This window comes from Salvelinus alpinus, chromosome 18, assembly GCF_045679555.1.
Source record: "Salvelinus alpinus chromosome 18, SLU_Salpinus.1, whole genome shotgun sequence".
In the NCBI taxonomy this organism is placed as follows: Eukaryota; Metazoa; Chordata; class Actinopteri; order Salmoniformes; family Salmonidae; genus Salvelinus; species Salvelinus alpinus.
The window spans coordinates 44570821-44592538 of NC_092103.1; positions in this window are offsets into that span (position 1 = coordinate 44570821).

Genomic DNA, 21718 nt, shown 5'->3' on the forward strand with positions numbered 1-21718 from the left:
GGATGGATTATCATGGCAAAGGAGAAATGCTCACTAACATGACCTTAAACACATTTGTATCACTACTGTAGCCTATATAATACTACTGTGTATCACTACTGTAGCCTATAGAATACTACTGTGTATCACTACTGTAGCCTATAGAATACTCTCTAACTGTAGCCTATAGAATACTCTCTAACTGTAGCCTATAAAATACTACTGTGTAAAACTACTGTAGCCCATAGAATACTCTCTAACTGTAGCCTATAGAATACTACTGTGTATCACTACTGTAGCCTATAGAATACTACTGTGTATCACTACTGTAGCCTATAGAATACTACTGTGTATCACTACTGTAGCCTATAGAATACTCTCTAACTGTAGCCTATAGAATACTCTCTAACTGTAGCCTATAGAATACTACTGTGTATCACTACTGTAGCCTATAGAATACTACTGTGTATCACTACTGTAGCCTATAGAATACTACTGTGTATCACTACTGTAGCCTATAGAATACTCTCTAACTGTAGCCTATAGAATACTCTCTAACTGTAGCCTATAGAATACTACTGTGTATCACTACTGTAGCCTATAGAATACTACTGTGTATCACTAATGTAACCTATAGAATACTACTGTGTATCATTACTGTATCCTATAGAATACTCTCTAACTGTAGCCTATAGAATACTACTGTGTATCACTACTGTAGCCTATAGAATACTACTGTGTATCACTAATGTAACCTATAGAATACTACTGTGTATCATTACTGTATCCTATAGAATACTCTCTAACTGTAGCCTATAGAATACTACTGTGTATCACTACTGTAGCCTGTAGAATACTACTGGGTATCCCTACTGCAACCTATAGAATACCACTGTGTATCCCTACTGTTATCTATACAATACTACTGTGTATCACTACTGTAACCTATATAATACTACTGTGTATCATTACTGTAACCTATAGAATACTACTGTGTATCACTACTGTAGCCTATAAAATACTACTGTGTATCACTACTGTAGCCTGTAGAATACTACTGTGTATCACTACTGTAGCCTATAGAATACTACTGTGTATCACTACTGTAACCTATATAATACTACTGTGTATCACTACTGTAACCTATATAATACTACTGTGTAAAACTACTGTAGCCAATAGGATACTGTCTAACTGTAGCCTATAGAATACTACTGTGTATCACTACTGTAACCTATAGAATACTACTGTGTATCACTACTGTAACCTATAGAATACTACTGTGTATCATTACTGTAACCTATAGAATACTACTGTGTATCACTACTGTAACCTATAGAATACTACTGTGTATCACTACTGTAACCTATAGAATACTACTGTGTATCACTACTGTAGCCTATAGAATACTACTGTGTATCACTACTGTAGCCTATAGAATACTACTGTGTATCACTACTGTAGCCTATAGAATACTCTCTAACTGTAGCCTATAGAATACTCTCTAACTGTAGCCTATAGAATACTACTGTGTATCACTACTGTAGCCTATAGAATACTACTGTGTATCACTAATGTAACCTATAGAATACTACTGTGTATCATTACTGTATCCTATAGAATACTCTCTAACTGTAGCCTATAGAATACTACTGTGTATCACTACTGTAGCCTATAGAATACTACTGTGTATCACTAATGTAACCTATAGAATACTACTGTGTATCATTACTGTATCCTATAGAATACTCTCTAACTGTAGCCTATAGAATACTACTGTGTATCACTACTGTAGCCTGTAGAATACTACTGGGTATCCCTACTGCAACCTATAGAATACCACTGTGTATCCCTACTGTTATCTATACAATACTACTGTGTATCACTACTGTAACCTATATAATACTACTGTGTATCATTACTGTAACCTATAGAATACTACTGTGTATCACTACTGTAGCCTATAAAATACTACTGTGTATCACTACTGTAGCCTGTAGAATACTACTGTGTATCACTACTGTAGCCTATAGAATACTACTGTGTATCACTACTGTAACCTATATAATACTACTGTGTATCACTACTGTAACCTATATAATACTACTGTGTAAAACTACTGTAGCCAATAGGATACTGTCTAACTGTAGCCTATAGAATACTACTGTGTATCACTACTGTAACCTATAGAATACTACTGTGTATCACTACTGTAACCTATAGAATACTACTGTGTATCATTACTGTAACCTATAGAATACTACTGTGTATCACTACTGTAACCTATAGAATACTACTGTGTATCACTACTGTAACCTATAGAATACTACTGTGTATCACTACTATAGCCTATAGAATACTACTGTGTATCACTACTGTAACCTATATAATACTACTGTGTATCACTACTGTAACCTATAGAATACTACTGTGTATCACTACTGTAACCTATAGAATACTACGGTGTATCACTACTATATCCTATAGAATACTACTGTGTATCACTACTGTAACCTATAGAATACTACTGTGTATCACTACTGTAACCTATAGAATACTACTGTGTATCACTACTGTAACCTATAGAATACTACTGTGTATCATTACTGTAACCTATAGAATACTACTGTGTATCATTACTGTAACCTATAGAATACTACTGTGTATCACTACTGTAACCTATAGAATACTACGGTGTATCACTACTATAGCCTATAGAATACTACTGTGTATCCCTACTGTAACCTATAGAATACTACTGTGTATCACTACTATAGCCTGTAGAATACTACTGTGTATCCCTACTGTAACCTATACAATTCTACTGTGTATCATTACTGTAACCTATAGAATACTACTGTGTATCCCTACTGTTATCTATACAATACTACTGTGTATCACTACTGTAATGAATAATGTCCTCCTTATTTTCCTTCACAGTGGAGGTTGTTTGTCTGCAGCATACAACACCTCTGGGGGGTTTTACGATGAACTATCTTGCGAATGCAAATCACGTCTCTCCGTAGGAGAGAAGGAAAAGATAAAAAGAAGAGAGAAAACAGCAAAGTAACCAGGAGAGAGCCTCATCTAATATTTAGACTGTTTTCAAGAGTAAACACAAAATGATTTACAAGTTGATTCTGCACCCAAAGTCTACAGTTTGAAAAAAAGTGAGAAGTGCAAAATACCCATTTTCTCTTCCATAAAGCATATAATTATTTCAATATATCATAGTTCAGGAGGCACTGTTTATGTCACGTTCCTGACCTGTTTTCCTTGTTTTTGTATGTGTTTAGTTGGTCAGGCCGTGAGTTGGGGTGGGCATTCTATGTTATGTGTTTCTATGTTGGGTTAAATGTGTTGCCTGATATGGTTCTCAATTAGAGGCAGGTGTTTGACGTTTCCTCTGATTGAGAACCATATTAAGGTAGGCTGTTCTCACTGTTTGTTTGTGGGTGATTGTTCCTGTGTCTGTCGCACCACACGGGACTGTTTCGTGTTCGTTTGGTTAGTCTGTTCCTGTTCTTCGTGTTATTTTGTAAGTTCTCAAGTTCAGGTCTGTCTACGTTGTTTTGTAATTTTTCAAAGTGTTTTTTCGTGTTCGTCTTGTCTTTAAATAAATTCATTCATGTATTCATCTACCGCTGCGTTTTGGTCCGATCCCTACTCCTTCTCCTCATCCGAGGAGGAATTAGACAGCCGTTACAGTTTAAACAAAGAGAAAACACTATCTGTCACAATGCTATCAGAAATATGGCAGTACAGTTCCTGACCATTTATATGTTGGTCCAAAACCAAACCAACCATAGCTAGCTAAAACTGTTGACCTGTAAAGTTATCCAGTTTACACAAAACAAACCACTGTCTTGTATTATTGTATTGTTTCCAGTATAAAAAAAAAAAAAACTTGACGTGTCACAGTGTCGTCCTTATGGGACCACATACCCAGCCACGTTCTGACAAAACTCTTGTCATCTCTTCACCGACACGACAGGAGTGTTTTCCATGTTTAAAGGTGTGTCAAATATCCTTATTAGACAAGTTCAGTCAGTACCTTTGCCCATTTCACTCAGTTTCACAACATTTTCCACCTAATGAACATGACCCAGGAGGGACATTTTCACCACTGTTCACTGCTATGTCTCAGACTGCCCTCCTTTCTGACTTCATTTGTCTGGGATCGGTGTTTCCTCCCAGTCCCCTTGGGGGGGATAGAGGAGTGACCAGTGAGGACCAAAGTGAAGGCCCTATCAGTCACCAACACAATGGAGACGCCCCATGAATCTCATTAGTGGGCTGGATGCAGGGCCGGGGAGGGTCGGAGAGGAGCGTTGTCTGGGTGAAAATGAGACTGTGTGTCCTCCATCCTCCATCACTCTTAGACAGATAGGGATGATATGGACGATAAGGAGTCTGTGCACCATTTTAAAGGGCCAAGTCTGGCTATCTCTCCGCACCCCAGGAGTGACCCGTCGAAGACGGGCGAAGGAAGAAACTCGATGGATACGGCTATCTCTGTGAGGGGATGTGGTTCAGTGGGTGTGTGTGTGTGTGTGTGTGTGTGTGTGTGTGTGTGTGTGTGTGTGTGTGTGTGTGTGTGTGTGTGTGTGTGTGTGTGTGTGTGTGTGTGCGTGCGTGCGTGCGTGCGTGCGTGCGTGCGTGCGTGCGTGCGTGCGTGCGTGCGTGCGTGCGTGCGTGCGTGCGTGCGTGCGTGCGTGCGTGCGTGCGTGCGTGCGTGCGTGCGTGCGTGCGTGCGTGCGTGCGTGCGTGCGTGCGTGCGTGCGTGAAAAAGAGAGATGTGAAATAAGATCCACGTGCAGTTCAGTCTATAAACATTAGGTATAAAAGAAACATTAACTACCAACGAAATTGAATTGCGGGTGTTTGATAAAATCATTCGGTATGAAATGGAATCGTGAGTGTTGGGTCTGGTTACATAGTCAGTGTCCTCATCTTATTAACCCTAATTCATCTGTTAGGCCATCAAATTTACATTATGGCGGCACTGGTAACCATTTCTGTTCACTTGGTTAGCAAGAGTAAAACAATGACCAAGAAGGTAAGTTTGTTTTATGGATACTTCTTTATAGAACGATTGGATTTCAACATAAATAACCATGTATTTGTCGTTATAACCATGTATTTGTCGTTATAACCATGTATTTGTCGTTATAACCATGTATTTGTCGTTATAACCATGTATTTGTCGTTATAACCATGTATTTGTCGTTATAACCATGTATTTGTCGTTATAACCATGTATTTGTCGTTATAACCATGTATTTGTCGTTATAACCATGTATTTGTCGTTATAACCATGTATTTGTCGTTATAACCATGTATTTGTCGTTATAACCATGTATTTGTCGTTATAACCATGTATTTGTCGTTATAACCATGTATTTGTCGTTATAACCATGTATTTGTCGTTATAACCATGTATTTGTCGTTATAACCATGTATTTGTCGTTATAACCATGTATTTGTCGTTATAACCATGTATTTGTCGTTATAACCATGTATTTGTCGTTATAACCATGTATTTGTCGTTATAACCATGTATTTGTGTCGTCTTCACACACTTTCTATGGCTTTACGTGGAACCAACTAGAATCACTGGTAAAAGTCGTCTGGAGCACAACACCCACGAGAACTCAATCTAAAAGGCGGGACTTGTCTTTCTTGACCTTTCGCAACAGTAACCACGGTAACCTCCTCAATTACATGAATCAGGTTTGAGGTTTTTTTTGCAGGATGGTGAACAAAAAACTAGTGAAGGAATCTGCCCAGATAGAGACAAGGACCGGGACCGGGACCGGGACCGGGGCAGGGACCGAGTCCGGGGTGTAAGAAAAAGAAGAAAAAGAACTGCTCGCATCCAAAGGTGAGAAGTTCAAATTGCACAGCTCATGGGCTGATTGTCTAAGATCAAATTTAGATTTAAAATGATAAAGTACATGTGCTCGCCTACAATGGGGAGGAGAATTGGCCTAGTGACTGTCTTTATAGTGTTATATATCGGTTTCTCTTCTTCTCTTCTCGGGTTGCTGGCGGTTCCCCGAGAACACATCGATGCACATTGCTCACACTCAATGAAAGTCAACAATTAAGGAGTCAGTGATAAAATGTTGAATGGCGGAATCGATCGAAAGACACGGTGCCCGCTGCAAGCTTGTCAAAACAGGCCTTCCTCAGAACACACGTCTTGTCATTCGATGGTCTCTATGAAGACTGACATAGAGACACACGTGTAAATGGCCATGGCAACAGGAGATAAATGGAAGTAAGTTGGGCGTCTCTTCATTTGTCACTCCTCGACGATAACTGCCTGTCAATAAATGGAAAAGGTAATCTGACAAAGTGTCAATGAAAATGTATCTGTGTATATCCTCGATTCAGCAGACTCAGATCTTAATGGTTGAGTTGCCAATAATAATCCCATTGTGGCTCTAGCATTGTGGCTCTATCATTGTGGATCTAGCATTGTGGATCTAGCATTGTGGCTCTAGCATTGTGGCTCTAGCATTGTGGATCTAGCATTGTGGATCTAGCATTGTGGATCTAGCATTGTGGATCTAGCATTGTGGATCTAGCATTGTGGCTCTAGCATTGTGGATCTAGCATTGTGGCTCTAGCATTGTGGATCTAGCATTGTGGATCTAGCATTGTGGCTCTAGCATTGTGGATCTAGCATTGTGGATCTAGCATTGTGGATCTAGCATTGTGGCTCTAGCATTGTGGCTCTAGCATTGTGGATCTAGCATTGTGGATCTAGCATTGTGGCTCTAGCATTGTGGATCTAGCATTGTGGATCTAGCATTGTGGCTCTAGCATTGTGGATCTAGCATTGTGGCTCTATCATTGTGGATCTAGCATTGTGGCTCTAGCATTGTGGCTCTAGCATTGTGGATCTAGCATTGTGGATCTAGCATTGTGGATCTAGCATTGTGGCTCTAGCATTGTGGATCTAGCATTGTGGCTCTAGCATTGTGGATCTAGCATTGTGGATCTAGCATTGTGGCTCTAGCATTGTGGCTCTAGCATTGTGGCTCTAGCATTGTGGATCTAGCATTGTGGCTCTAGCATTGTGGATCTATCATTGTGGATCTAGCATTGTGGCTCTAGCATTGTGGCTCTAGCATTGTGGATCTAGCATTGAGGCTCTAGCATTGTGGATCTAGCATTGTGGATCTAGCATTGTGGCTCTAGCATTGTGGCTCTAGCATTGTGGATCTAGCATTGTGGATCTAGCATTGTGGCTCTAGCATTGTGGCTCTAGCATTGTGGATCTAGCATTGTGGCTCTAGCATTGTGGATCTAGCATTGTGGATATAGCATTGTGGATCTAGCATTGTGGCTCTAGCATTGAGGATCTAGCATTTTGGCTCTAGCATTGTGGATCTAGCATTGTGGATCTAGCATTGTGGATATAGCATTGAGGCTCTAGCATTGAGGCTCTAGCATTGTGGATCTAGCATTGTGGCTCTAGCATTGTGGATCTATCATTGAGGTTCTAGCATTGTGGCTCTAGCATTGCGGATCTAGCATTGAGGTTCTAGCATTGTGGCTCTAGCATTGTGGCTCTAGCATTGTGGATCTAGCATTGTGGCTCTAGCATTGTGGCTCTAGCATTGTGGCTCTAGCATTGTGGATCTAGCATTGAGGTTCTAGCATTGTGGCTCTAGCATTGCGGATCTAGCATTGAGGTTCTAGCATTGCGGCTCTAGCATTGTGGATCTAGCATTGTGGCTCTAGCATTGTGGCTCTAGCATTGAGGCTCTAGCATTGTGGATCTAGCATTGTGGATCTAGCGTTGAGGTTCTAGCGTTGTGGCTCTAGCATTGCGGATCTAGCAATGCGGATCTAGCATTGTGGCTCTAGCATTGTGGCTCTAGCATTGTGGATCTAGCATTGAGGTTCTAGCATTGTGGCTCTAGCATTGCGGATCTAGCAATGCGGATCTAGCATTGTGGCTCTAGCATTGAGGATCTAGCATTGTGGATCTAGCATTGTGGCTCTAGCATTCGTCTGTGTATCGTTCAGCTCGCTGTGTTTTTGGGGACCACCCGCTGTAGACGTCTGACTGTCATCATTTTCACTCAATTCTACACGGAAATTGTTCAGAGGTGCTAAGTACTCTCGGCCGTCAAACGCTATTGGTGTGTCTGAGAGATCCGCTCAATGCATTTCCTGTATGTAACCTTTAACCTTTAGTCCACAGAGTTCCCATGGTGTAGTGTTAGCACTAGAGCCTCATAATCACCCTCTTGAAACTCTTCAACTTAATTTCCCAATAATAAAGTACTTTTCCCCCAATACATTTATACACCGTTATTTATGCAGGACTGTTGCAGAATGGCAGCAAACACACTATGGACCAGAAGATCAGTAGCACAGGTGTTTTCTCACCAGTATCCCCTGGTATGAAGGTTATCCGGTGTAAAGCTCAGCCTTTCTCTTTTCTGCCCTCACTGCCGCTGTACACCTCTACACAGCTCAAATGGCACCTTATTCCCTTTATAGTGCACTATTTTTGTATAGGTAATGCACTATGTAGGGCTTAGAGTGCCATTTGAGACGAAGCCTATCTTCACAGCCCATTAATCCAGACAGGCTCTGGCCCTGTGCACTGGAGCGAAGAGAGAGAGGATCCCAGATGACCCCCAACGCCACAACCACTTCTATTACTTTACAGTACACCTCCCGCCCTACCTCCCTCTCTCTCTCCCTCCCTGTACACCTCCCTACCTACCTCCCTCTCAGTACACCTCCCTCCCTACCTCCCTCCCAGTTCACCTCCCGCCCTACCTCCCTCCCAGGACACCTCCCTCCCTACCTCCCTCCCAGTTCACCTCCCTACCTACCTCCCTCCCAGTTCACCTCCCGCCATACCTCCCTCCCAGTACACCTCCCGCCCTACCTCCCTCCCAGTACCTCTCCCTCCCTACCTCCCTCCCAGTACACCTCCCTCCCTACCTCCCTCCCTCCCTACCTCCCTCCCTGTACACCTCCCTACCTCCCTCCCTCCCAGTACACCTCCCTCCCTACCTCCCTCCCAGTACACCTCCCTCCCTCCCAGTACACCTCCCTACCTCCCTCCCTCCCGGTACACGTCCATACCTACCTCCCTCCCAGTACACCTCCCTACCTACCTCCCTCCCAGTACACCTCCCTACCTCCCTCCCTCCCAGTAAACCTCCCTCCCTACCTCCCTCCCTACCTCCCTCCCTCCCAGTACACCTCCCTCCCTACCTCCCTCCCAGTACACCTCCCTACCTACCTCCCTCCCAGTACACCCCCCTCCCTACCTCCCCCCCAGTACACCTCCCTCCCTACCTCCCTACCTCCCTCCCTCCCAGTACACCTCCCTCCCTACCTCCCTCCCAGTACACCTCCCTACCTACCTCCCTCCCAGTACACCCCCCTCCCTACCTCCCCCCCAGTACACCTCCCTCCCTACCTCCCTCCCTACCTCCCTCCCTACCTACCTCCCTCCCAGTACACCTCCCTCCCTACCTCGCTCCCAGTACATCTCCCTACCTACCTCCCAGTACACCTCCCTACCTACCTCCCTCCCAGTAAACCTCCCTCCCTACCTACCTCCCTCCCAGTACACCTCCCTACCTACCTCCCTCCCAGTACATCTCCCTCCCTCCCTCCCAGTACACCTCCCTATCTCCTTCCCTCCCACCCAGTACACCTCCCTCCCTACCTCCCAGTACACCTCCCTACCTACCTCCCTCCCAGTAAACCTCCCTCCCTACCTCCCTCCCTACCTACCTCCCACCCAGTACACCTCCCTACCTACCTCCCACCGAGTACATCTCCCTCCCTACCTCCCTCCCTCCCAGTTAACCTCCCTACCACCCAGTAAACCTCCCTTTCTCCCAGTAAACCTCCCTACCTCCCAGTAAACCTCCCTTCCTCCCATTAAATCTCCCTACCTCCCAGTAAACCTCCCTACCTCCCAGTAACCTCCCTACCTCTCAGTAAACCTCCCTACCTCTCAGTAAACCTCCCTACCTCCCAGTAAATCTCCCTACCTCCTAGTAAACCTCCCTACCTCCCTCTCAGTAAACCTCCCTACCTCCCAGTAAATCTCCCTACCTCCCAGTAAACCTCCCTACCTCTCAGTAAATTCTCCCTAACTCTTAGTAAACCTCCCTACCTCCCAGTAAACATCCTTACCTTCCATTAAATCTCCCTACCTCCCAGTAAACCTCCCTACCTCTCAGTAAACTCTCTACCTCCCAGTAAACCTCCCTATCTCTCAGTAAACCTCTCTACCTCCCAGTAAACCTCCCTACCTCCCAGTAGACCTCCCTACCTCCCAGTAAACCTCCTTACCTCCAAGTAAATCTCCCTACCTCTCAGTAAACCTCCCTACCTCCAAGTAAACCTCCCTACCTCCCAGTAAACCTCCCTACCTCCCAGTAAACCTCCCTACCGCTCAGTAAACCTCCCTACCTCCCAGTAAACCTCGCTACCTCCCAGTAAACTTCCTTACCTCCCTACCTCCCAGTAAATCTCCCTACCTCCCTGTAAAACTCCCTACCTCCCTGTAAAACTCCCTACCTCTCAGTAAACCTCCGTACCTCCCTACCTCCCAGTAAACCTTCCTACCTCTCAGTTAACCTCCCTACCTCTCAGTAAACCTCCCTACCTCCCAGTAAACCTCCATACCTCTCAGTAAATCCTCCCTACCTCCCAGTAAATACTCCCTACCTCTCAGTAAACCTCCCTACCTCCCAGTAAACCTCCCTACCTCTCAGTTAACATCCCTACCTCCCAGTAAACCTCCCTACCTCCGAGTAAATACTCCCTACCTCTCAGTAAAACCTCCCTACCTCCCAGTAATTCTCCCTACCTCTCAGTTAACATCCCTACCTCCGAGTAAACCTCCCTACCTCCCAGTAAATTGAGCGTAGGTTGATTCACGTCCACGTCAGGGAGTGGGCAGGGGGGTAATGAGGGAGAAAACAGCTAGCTACATCCTAGCGACGCCTCGGGAGAGTGGTTTACTGTAGGGAGCAGAGTTAAAGCCAGAGTCTTACTGCCAGACTGTCTGGAGCTGTGGGATAACAGACTACCAGACTGTCTGGAGCTGTGGGATAACAGACTACCAGACTGTCTGGAGCTGTGGGATAACAGACTACCAGACTGTCTGGGGCTGTGGGATAACAGACTACCAGACTGTCTAGGGCTGTGGGATAACAGAATACCAGACTGTCTGGGGCTGTGGGATAACAGACTACCAGACTGTCTGGGGCTGTGGGATAACAGACTACCAGACTGTCTGGGGCTGTGGGATAACAGACTACCAGACTGTCTAGGGCTGTGGGATAACAGACTACCAGACTGTCTGGAGCTGTGGGATAACAGACTACCAGACTGTCTAGGGCTGTGGGATAACAGACTACCAGACTGTCTGGAGCTGTGGGATAACAGACTACCAGACTGTCTGGAGCTGTGGGATAACAGACTACCAGACTGTCTAGGGCTGTGGGATAACAGACTACCAGACTGTCTGGGGCTGTGGGATAACAGACTACCAGACTGTCTAGGGCTGTGGGATAACAGACTACCAGACTGTCTGGAGCTGTGGGATAACAGACTACCAGACTGTCTGGAGCTGTGGGATAACAGACTACCAGACTGTCTGGAGCTGTGGGATAACAGACTACCAGACTGTCTGGAGCTGTGGGATAACAGACTACCAGACTGTCTGGGGCTGTGGGATAACAGACTACCAGACTGTCTAGGGCTGTGGGATAACAGACTACCAGACTGTCTGGGGCTGTGGGGTAACAGACTACCAGACTGTCTGGGGCTGTGGGATAACAGACTACCAGACTGTCTGGGGCTGTGGGATAACAGACTACCAGACTGTCTGGGACTGTGGGATAACAGACTACCAGACTGTCTGGAGCTGTGGGATAACAGACTACCAGACTGTCTGGAGCTGTGGGATAACAGACTACCAGACTGTCTAGGGCTGTGGGATAACAGACTACCAGACTGTCTGGGGCTGTGGGATAACAGACTACCAGACTGTCTAGGGCTGTGGGATAACAGACTACCAGACTGTCTGGGGCTGTGGGATAACAGACTACCAGACTGTCTGGGGCTGTGGGATAACAGACTACCAGACTGTCTAGGGCTGTGGGATAACAGACTACCAGACTGTCTGGGACTGTGGGATAACAGACTACCAGACTGTCTGGAGCTGTGGGATAACAGACTACCAGACTGTCTGGGGCAGTGGGATAACAGACTACCAGACTGTCTGGAGCTGTGGGATAACAGACTACCAGACTGTCTAGGGCTGTGGGATAACAGACTACCAGACTGTCTAGGGCTGTGGGATAACAGACTACCAGACTGTCTGGGACTGTGGGATAACAGACTACCAGACTGTCTGCGGCTGTGGGATAACAGACTACCAGACTGTCTGGGACTGTGGGATAACAGACTACCAGACTGTCTGGGACTGTGGGATAACAGACTACCAGACTGTCTGCGGCTGTGGGATAACAGACTACCAGACTGTCTGGGGCTTTGGGATAACAGACTACCAGACTGTCTGGGGCTGTGGGATAACAGACTACCAGACTGTCTGGGACTGTGGGATAACAGACTACCAGACTGTCTGCGGCTGTGGGATAACAGACTACCAGACTGTCTGGGGCTTTGGGATAACAGACTACCAGACTGTCTGGGGCTGTGGGATAACAGACTACCAGACTGTCTGGGACTGTGGGATAACAGACTACCAGACTGTCTGGGGCTGTGGGATAACAGACTACCAGACTGTCTGGGGCTGTGGGATAACAGACTACCAGACTGTCTGGGGCTGTGGGATAACAGACTACCAGACTGTCTGGGACTGTGGGATAACAGACTACCAGACTGTCTGGGGCTGTGGGATAACAGACTACCAGACTGTCTGGGGCTGTGGGATAACAGACTACCAGACTGTCTGGGGCTGTGGGATAACAGACTACCAGACTGTCTAGGGCTGTGGGATAACAGACTACCACGGGGAGACAGCTCTTGTTCATAATCCGCCCAAAGAGAGCAAGCAGGGGCTTGATTTATAAAGCTGTAGAAAAAATACACTGTTCAACACTGAGCGATAACACAGGGCTCCTTTTGATAAGTAGGGCCTCCTTTTGCTGACCAAACAAAGACTAATGTGTTCTTAAGTCAATTAACGGGTATTTAAAGGAAAGAGCTCAGCCCCAGAGGCAAAGTATCAGGTGGGAAAGGAGAAGAATGAACAAAGGTGGACCCGAACAAACCGTGTAGACTTGCACCTCCCAGGTTCAACGCACTTAACCCTTCTGTAATATAAACCCATCAACTCTGATCTCACAGACGAGACCTCATTAATGGACCTCTAATTGGGTGCTAATCACAAGTCTTTATAAGCAGCGGGTGGTTTCTGTATATACTCTGCTTTTCCACTGCTGTAGATAACCCAAGAATAACAGCGATATTGCTACATTTATGATCAGTACTTTTACATGACGTTGCTCGGGAAATTCCATTTAGCAACATGGTATTTAATTGTATTTTACTATTTCAAAGCATTAGCTTTGATTGTGACAGAATATGTAAGAATTCCTTGCCAGCTCAACATGAAAAGTACCTGTAAGTAGATAGTGACTAAACTAGTCATCACATTATGAATGGTTTTCATAGTCTCTACTATCCACCTGTTTGTTGTCCCCTTCAACATGGCGGCTTCCCTGTAATCCTTGGTCCTCTGTAGTGGGCAGACGAGCAGGACTCTTATTCTCCATCTCACACAGCCTCCCTCCTGACCTTTAACCCCAGCTGTCATAGTGATGGGTTCTCTTACCCAGAAACCACTTATTTCACAGTTATCACCCTCTGTATGGCGCCTTGATGGCGCCTCGGTGGCCTTTGTATTGAAAATTATTAGGAAGTATGAGATGTCAAAAATGTATTTAATTTTGACACGGAGAGCTATTTGAAAGACGTGTTTGTCTTGTTTGAGGGAATCATCATGAGAGGTTTGTCAATGGATTTCTTTAAGATTATACCTGACATATCAAAAGAAGAATAGGTAAAAACACATCTCCCAACACCCAAAGTGACTACCTATCTCCATCGTTGGTATGAACACAAGCATTTCGCTGCACCCACAATAACATCTGCTAAATATGTCTATGCGACCAATAACATTTGATTTGATTTGATGGCATTTGATTTGATTTGATGATCGAGAACTTCACGTGCACGGGCTTTTTGAAAGATTCTTAGGGCTTTTCTCCCAGTATGTATATATATATACACACTACCGTTCAAAAGTTTGGGGTCACTTAGAAATGTACTTGTTTTTGAAAGAAAAGCACATTTTTTTGTACATTAAAACAACATCAAATTGATCAGAAATACAGTGTAGACGTTGTTAATGTTGTAAATGACTATTGTAGCTGAAAACGGCAGATTTTTTATGGAATATCTACATAGGCGTACAGAGGTCCCTCAGCAACCATCACTCCTGTTCCAATGGCACGTTGTGTTAGCTAATCCAAGTTTATAATTTTAAAAGGCTAATTGATCATTAGAAAACCCTTTTGCAATTATGTTAGCACAGCTGAAAACTGTTGTTCTGATTAAAGAAGCAATAAAACTGGCCTTCTTTAGACTAGTTGAGTATCTGGAGCATCAGCATTTGTGGGTTCGATTACAGGCTCAAAATGGCCAAGAACAAAGAACTTTCTGCTGAAACTCGTCAATCTATTCTTGTTCTGAGAAATGAAGTCTATTCCATGCCAGAAATTGCCAAGAAACTGAAGATCTCGTACAACGCTGTGTACTACTCCCTTCACAGAACAGCGCAGACTGGCTCTAACCAGAATAGAAAGAAGAGTGAGAGGCCATGGTGCACAACTGACCAAGAGGACAAGTACATTAAAGTGTCTAGTTTGAGAAACAGATGTCTCACAAGTCCTCAACTGGCAGCTTCATTAAATAGTACCCGCAAAACACCAGTCTCAACGTCAACAGTGAAGAGGCAACTCCGGGATGCTGGCCTTCTAGGCAGAGTTCCTCTGTCCAGTGTCTGTGTTCTTTTGCCCATCTTAATCTTTTATTTTTATTGGCCAGTTTGAGATATGGCTTTTTCTTTGCAACTCTGCCTAGAAGGCCAGCATCCCGGAGTCGCCTCTTCACTGTTGACGTTGAGACTGGTGTTTTGCGGGTACTATTTAATGAACCTGCCAGTTGAGGACTTGTGAGGCGTCTCTTTCCCAGGAGGGACTGGTGTACTTCACAAAATAGATGGCATCATGAGGGAGGAAAATTATGTGGATATATTGAAGCAACATCTCCAGACATCAATCAGGAAGTTAAAGCTTGGTCGCAAATGGGTCTTCCAAATGGACAATGACCCCAAGCATACTTCCAAAGTTGTGGCAAAATGGCTCAAGGACAACCAAGTCAAGGTATTGGAGTGGCCATCACAAAGCCCTGACCTCAATCCAATAGAACATTTGTGGGCAGAACTGAAAAAGCATGTGCGAGGAAGGAGGCCTACAAACCTGACTCAGTTACACCAGCTCTGTCAGAGGGAATGGGCCAAAATTCACCCAACTTATTGTGGGAAGCTTGTGGAAGGCTACCCAAAACCCGAAATGATTGACCTAAGTTAAACAATTTAAAGGCAATGCTACCAAATACCAATTGAGTGTATGTAAACTTCTGACCCACTGGGAATGTGATGAAAGAAATAAAAGCTGAAATAAATCATTCTCTCTACTATTATTCTGACATTTCACATTCTTAAAATAAAGTGGTGATCCTAACTGACCTAAGACAGGGAATTTTTACTAGGATTAAATGTCAGGAATTGTGAAAAACTGAGTTTAAATGTATTTGGCTAAGGTGTATGTTAACTTCCGACTTCAACTGTATGTGGGCTAGTTAGAACACTGTATATATGGTTTAGTTATAACAGTGAATATATGGGCTAGTTATAAGACTGTATTGTTTCAGAAAATCTGTTTTGAAGAAATTGAAAGTGATATTTTAAAACAGTCCTATCAGTGGATAGGCCTACACTTAGGAAAGTTACAGGTATTTTATAATCAAATATTATCTTCTGAGGTAACAAGTAGCAATTACATATTACTCCCATCTGTCCTGTGTCATTTCAAATCATCAATTCACTTCAAACAAGCGTTTCCATATTAGTTTCCATATCCGGCTTCTTCCCGTCCAATGTCCAGTTATTTTGGCTTCAAAACGTGCATGAGCATATCGAAAAGAGGGTTTGACAGAGTTAATTGGTGTCAATGATGAAAACAAAAGTGGACTTCTTCGCCAGATTGTTAGCAATTATACCTTCTGTCTGATGAGTGAGAAGGAAATTGTGAAGTGGTGAATGTTGTTTTAACAGCAGCCATTGCTTTAATGGCTGCAGGTATTTCTACTTATTTACAAAGGAGGTGATTTGCGACCACATTCTTGTCACTGTTGTCATCCACATACTGTCCTGAAAATCTCTAGACCACCTTTACTCCACACATAGAGTCGCGTACAAAGCTCTCCCTCGCCCTCCATTTGGCAAATCTGACCATAATTCTATCCTCCTGATTCCTGCTTACAAGCAAAAATGAAAGCAGGAAGCACCAGTGACTAGATCAATAAAAAGTGGTCAGATGAAGCAGATGCTAAGCTACAAGACTGTTTTGCTAGCACAGACTGGAATATGTTCCAGGATTCTTCCGATGGCATTGAGGAGTACACCAAATCAGTCACTGGCATTATCAATAAGTGCAGTGAGGACGTCGCCCCCACAGTGATTGTACGTACACATCCCAACCAGAAGCCATGGATTACATGCAACATTCGCACTGAGCTAAAGGGTAGAGCTGACACTTTCAAGGAGCGGGACTCTAACCCTTAAGCTTATTAGAAATCCCGCTATGCCCTCCGACGAACCATCAAACAAGCAAAGCGTCAATACAGGACTAAGATCGAATCGTACTATACCGGCTCCGACGCTCGTCGGATGTGGCAGGGCTTGCAAACTATTACAGACTACAAAGGGAAGCACAGCCGAGAGCTGCCCAGTGACACAAGCCTACCAGACGAGCTAAATAACTTCTATGCTCGCTTCGAGGCAAGTAACACTGAAACATGCATGAGAGCATCAGCTGTTCCGGACGACTGTGTGATTACGCTCTCCGCAGCCGATGTGAGTAAGACCTTTAGACAGGTCAACATTCACAAGGCCGCAAGGCCAGATGGATTACCAGGACGCGTACTCCGAGCATGCGCTGACCAACTGGCAAGAGTCTTCACTGACATTTTCAACCTCTCCCTGTCTGAGTCTGTAATACCAACATGTTTTAAGCAGACCACCATAGTGCCTGTGCCCAAGAACACTAAGGTAACCTGCCTAAATGACTACCGACACATAGCACTCACGTCTGTAGCCATGAAGTGCTTTGAAAGGCTGCCTCCGACCGCGAGGCACTACAGAGGGTTGTGCGAACGGCCCAGTATATCACTGGGGCCAAGCTTCCTGCCTTCCAGGACCTCTATACCAGGCGGTGTCAGAGGAAGGCCCTGTCAAAGACTCCATCCACCCTAGTCATAGACTGTTCTCTCTGCTACCGCACGGCAAGCGGTACCGGAGCGCCAAGTCTAGGTCCAAGAAGCTTCTAAACAGCTTCTACCCCCAAGCCATAAGACTCCTGAACATCTAATCAAATGGCTAACCAGACTATTTGCATTGCCTCTCTCCCACTCTTTTACACCGCTGCTACTCTCTGTTGTTATCATCTATGCATAGTCACTTTAATAACTATACCTACATGTACATATTACCTCAACTAACAGGTGCCCCTGCACATTTGACTCTGTACCGGTACCCACCTGTATATAGTCTAGCGATTGTTATTTTACTGCTGCTCTTTAATTACTTGTTACTTTTATTTATTATTCTTATCCGTATTTTTTTAAGCCGCTGTTTTGGTTAGGGGCTTGTAAGTAAGCATTTCACTGTAAGGTCTACCTACACCTGTTGTATTCTGCACATGTGACTAATAAAATGTCATTTGATTTGATTTGTTTTTGTCTGCAAGGACATGTTGAGTTCCTGCTCTGAGATACAGCATGTCCATGTAAGGACATGTTGAGTTCCTGCTCTGAGATACAGCATGTCCATGTAAGGACATGTTGAGTTCCTGCTCTGAGATACAGCATGTCCATGTAAGGACATGTTGAGTTCCTGCTCTGAGATACAGCATGTCCATGTAAGGACACGTTGAGTTCCTGCTCTGAGATACAGCATGTCCATGTAAGGACATGTTGAGTTCCTGCTCTGAGATACAGCATGTCCATGTAAGGACATGTTGAGTTCCTGCTCTGAGATACAGCATGTCCATGTAAGGACACGTTGAGTTCCTGCTCTGAGATACAGCATGTCAATGTAAGGACACGTTGAGTTCCTGCTCTGAGATACAGCATGTCCATGTAAGGACACGTTGAGTTCCTGCTCTGAGATACAGCATGTCCATGTAAGGACACGTTGAGTTCCTGCTCTGAGATACAGCATGTCCATGTAAGGACATGTTGAGTTCCTGCTCTGAGATACAGCATGTCCATATAAGGACACGTTGAGTTCCTGCTCTGAGATACAGCATGTCCATGTAAGGACACGTTGAGTTCCTGCTCTGAGATACAGCATGTCCATGTAAGGACACGTTGAGTTCCTGCTCTGAGATACAGCATGTCCATGTAAGGACACGTTGAGTTCCTGCTCTGAGATACAGCATGTCCATGTAAGGACACGTTGAGTTCCTGCTCTGAGATACAGCATGTCCATGTAAGGACACGTTGAGTTCCTGCTCTGAGATACAGCATGTCCATGTAAGGACACGTTGAGTTCCTGCTCTGAGATACAGCATGTCCATGTAAGGACACGTTGAGTTCCTGCTCTGAGATACAGCATGTCCATGTAAGGACACGTTGAGTTCCTGCTCTGAGATACAGCATGTCCATGTAAGGACATGTTGAGTTCCTGCTCTGAGATACAGCATGTCCATGTAAGGACACGTTGAGTTCCTGCTCTGAGATACAGCATGTCCATATAAGGACATGATGAGTTCCTGCTCTGAGATACAGCATGTCCATATAAGGACATGATGAGTTCCTGCTCTGAGATACAGCATGTCCATATAAGGACATGATGAGTTCCTGCTCTGAGATACAGCATGTCCATGTAAGCGATAACGACATTTGTAGCTTGATTTAATTGAATTTCTGCTGTGTTGTGACTGGCTACTGGAGGGAGGAGTGTGTGTGTGTGTGTGCGTGCGTGCGTGCGTGCGTGCGTGCGTGCGTGCGTGCGTGCGTGCGTGCGTGCGTGCGTCTGTCTGTATGTGTGGTGCTCATGTGAATTTCCTTTATTTTTATAGATTAAGTAGGCATTGGTCTGAAGCCGATAAATAAAGGAAATTCACATGAGCACCACAATGCCTACTGCACCCCATGCTCTACCAAGGTTTTCCAGCACCCAGCGTTGACCTACTACAGTAGCTATGTTGGTATTGTACTTCAATGTGTATGCAGGTTCTTTAGGATTCAAACCTTCTCAAACAGCCTCATTCATGGACTTTACAGTGTCCTGCTATTAAAATAATGCATATATACAGTACCTGTCAAAAGTTTGGACACCTACTTATTTAAAAATATATATTATATATTTTTTCACTATTTTCTACATTGAAAAAAGAAGAAGCCCATGTAAGTCAATATGGAGTCAACTGTAAACAACAACAACAACTCTGATCTCTTATAACAAGACCATCGAGCAGACTCCTGTCCTAACTAACTGGCAATAGCAGCCAAGGACGTTCACTATCTTATTTGCGCTCTGATTACATGCAAGTGTCAAGTGTCAAGTGTCAATAGTTTACACAGATGACTTCAGCCATGTGAAAACCCTTCCATAGCAAAATATCGCTAGATTCCTTTGCTTGTAGCTTGCCTCTCATCCGACGGGTGTTAGCTAGTCAGTAGCGCTGTTGCTGCGTAACACAAGTGCTTTGGTCTGGTTTTAAAACTCTGAGATTTGGCTGAAAGATGTCAGAAATGTTACAAAAAGGTTGCACATCATATGTTTTTAATGGGCAGAAATTCATTATACATTGAATAAAAACTGTTGCACCAAAAAACATAGTCAATCTGACAAAAAAATGCAACGGTCACTTTATGCACCCTATAATCTCGTTTTAATCCGACGTCTCAAATTTGAGCTATGCAAATAAATACTCAGAAAACTAATTTGCTAAAAATCTGCTTTTCTGATTCTCAGTAACGGCGGGATGGCTCATGACGAGAGGCTGTGTTGTGTACCTCCAATTTTCATCGACACTGGTGTCATATTCGCTTAGATATGATGGTAGGGAGATTTGAATTTAACATTGCGCTTTCGCCCCCACAATAATCTAGAACATGTATGGTATTTCTCTATGGTCCCATCTTCCTTCCACCTGTGAGTGGTTATAATGTCCCTTCTCCCCCTTCCAGCTGCTCCTTCTCCAAACACCTCGACTGTGTAATCATTTCACGACTCGCCATCTGGCCCTGGCTGAGCTATAAGCACATGCAACAAGCATTTGCATATCACTGCCGCGGAGAAGTACAATAACAGTATATTTTAACATAATGGATTTTTTTTTTTCTCCAAAGAAAACAGGCCATGCAAATTTCCACCACACGTAGAAGCTGTAACAAATGAAAAAGAGACTTTTGTTTCTCCCCTGCTGTGGATCATTGCATGATCAGCCCCAAATATACTCACTATTTACAGTATTAGTCAGAAACGTATGGTAATCCTACCCTTGTTATATTCCATTTGTTAATACAGCCACTTTTATAGGTATTATATCAGAGTAACTAACAGTGGAATAACCTATGTATATAATTGTCCTTTAACAGGATTGCAAGCCACTGGAGAGAACACACAGACACACTTGTATCGTATGCACATACACACATTGGTGTGAACGATCTCTGCTGTCATGTTGTCCTATGCGTTGATGAGCTGGGTCACCCGATGTAATGCTCGACTTTGAAGTAAATGCTTGTGTTACGTTACACATTTCAGGAGGTACTTTTTCCTACAGACTCGGATACGTTTGTTTACATTAAACTACTGTCCATTTGTTATGATGTCACTAGACGTAGAATCATGACACTTCTGTCTACAGGATCATTGGGATGTCCCTACCCTAAACCCTAACCCTAACCTTAACCCTTACCCTTACACTAACCTTAACCAATAAGCCTTCCCTTACCCTAACCCTAACTTTAACCCTTACCGTAACCGTTTCAAATGTAAACTTTAATGGGATGACGTCAGAGTTGTGACGTCCCAAGGATTCAGTTTAGACTTTACCTTGACTCTGGATTAAGGGCAACATTCAAAGGCAGTAGTCATTGAAATGTTTTAAATTGTAATCCTTAAATGTTAGAACGTGGCTTCGCTATGTCTCCCATTGTCTATCTCCTATCTCTTTTGGAACAGAATGTAGTACAATGAGAAACACCAGTTCACCTCGTCATCTCAACCTAAACGGAGACAGAGAGGCGAGGGGCTTTCACATCTCTCTTTCTGAAACCGCATGTACTGTCATTAACAAAATTAAAGAACCCCCATCTGCCTCCCTCCTCCCTCCCCGCTCCTCCCTCTGTT